The following is a 1,784-nucleotide window of genomic DNA, read 5'->3' as shown; positions in this document are numbered from 1 at the left end:
CAAGTGATATTAACTTCTTACAATGAGTCCTTTGAGAGCAAGTGCTGCTGCTGCTGCTGCTGAGAATTCAGAGTTTTCTAGTGCAAAAAGCTTTAATATTTTAAAAGGAGACTTCTGAAAAAGAAGTCCTAGAAATGGGAATCACAGCAGTGAGCTGTTAAAGAAGATGCTGAAAGCACTCACCTACAATGAAGTGAAAAAGTAAGGAGAAAAGAGACATCTTTAGAAAAATTCAGTTCTATCTGGATTCACAGAAAGAAGCAAAGGAATATCAACCTAGGCAGAGGAAGTTGAGGAACCTATGCCTCTAACAACATGGTCTTTCTTCCATGTTGTCACATTATCTTTTTTTGGGAAAAGAATCTTGGAACTTTAGAACTAGAAGGACCACTAGAGGCCACCTACTTCAACTCCATTATTATACAGCTGGGAAGACTGAGGGCCCAGAGGTAGTGACTGACCCCAGGCTGCACAGTCAGTAATTGGCCAACCAGGACTACAGTTTGTCTTTCAGACTTCTGATGTTCAGAAGACTCTAGGTCTAGTATCTGTTCTTCTACCAACTAGCTATTTAAGAGATTCTGCAAGCTCCCTGTGCTCAGCTTTTTCATCTACCCTGTTCAATGCAATTATTAGATCAAAATGAAGATCTGGCACATAGCATTCATTGTAAAAATCAAATGTGTGTATGTGTGTTGTTTCAGTCATGTCCGACTCTTTGAGACCCTATGGACCTGTGGCCCACCAGCCTCTTCTGTCCATGTGATTCTCCAGGCAAGAATACTGGAGTGGGTTTCTTTTTTTTTTTTTTTTAGAAAATAAATTGGCCCTTTAAGGGGGAATGGGAGAACAGGTTGTCTGGGAGGGAATCGGAGTTAGAGTGTCAGAAGCGCAGTCCCCGGCGGGTCAAGTCGGCTCTGGCCTCTTGATCTGGCTCTGCAGCTCGCGGGCGGCATCCTCGCAGTCGTGAAAAGTAGCAATGCGGTAGCCCACGGTGCCCAGGGCATAGCAGCCGGCAGATACCAGCAAGTAGGCGGGCAGTGGCCACAGGACCTCCCGGAAAGAGGAAGGCAGCTCCAGGCCCAGGGCTCCCATGGTCAGGGCCACCCAGGTGGAGCCCAGGAGCGCCAGCCCCCACAGCCACTGTGCTAATTTCGTCATGGACACTGCCCGGCTTCTTCCCAGCTCCACACTGGAGTGGGTTTCCATGTCCTCCTGCAGGGGATCTTCCCAACCCAGGGATCGAACCCACATCTCATGTCTCACGCATTGGCAGGTGGGTTTTTACCACTAGTATCACCTGAGAAGCCCAAAAAGAAAATAATATTATTCAAAAGTAAAGGATTACTACCAGATGGTATCCCTTTGGAAGTAAGGGATGGAAATTAACTTTGAATCTTTCTTAGGGTTTAGCACAGACATTACATGAATAACAATGAAATGAACTTTCATTTTATGTTATTATTTATTTTTTGAGTATAATTGCTTCACACTGTTGTGTTAATTTCTGCTATACAACATGCATCTTCTCCACAGGGCAGTGTCTTGTCATTGCAAGTGAGAAAGCATGACAAGTCCAGAAATCCCATTTAAATCTTCTGATTTTCTAAGTGAAATGGTTGATTATTAGTAGTCATATAAAATAAAGCTGGCTTAAAACTCAGCATTCAAAAAAGTAAGATCATGGCATCTGGTCCCATTAGTTCAGTTCAGTTCAGTTCAGTCAGTCGTGTCCAACTCTTTGTGACCCCATGAACCGCAGCACACCAGGCCTCCCTGTCCAT

General features: G+C 44.5%; 1 pseudogene; it reads right to left on the bottom strand.

Moving 5' to 3' along the window:
* Positions 1–883: 883 nt before the first annotated feature.
* On the bottom strand, positions 884–1,161 carry LOC129551576 (dolichol-phosphate mannosyltransferase subunit 3-like; annotated as a pseudogene).
* Between the last annotated feature and the right edge of the window lie 623 nt (positions 1,162–1,784).

This window comes from Moschus berezovskii, chromosome 17 (genome assembly GCF_049115385.1).
Source record: "Moschus berezovskii isolate FMDL1 chromosome 17, NW_MosBer_1.0, whole genome shotgun sequence".
NCBI lineage: Eukaryota > Metazoa > Chordata > Mammalia > Artiodactyla > Moschidae > Moschus > Moschus berezovskii.
This window is presented reverse-complemented; position numbering and strand designations above follow the sequence as displayed.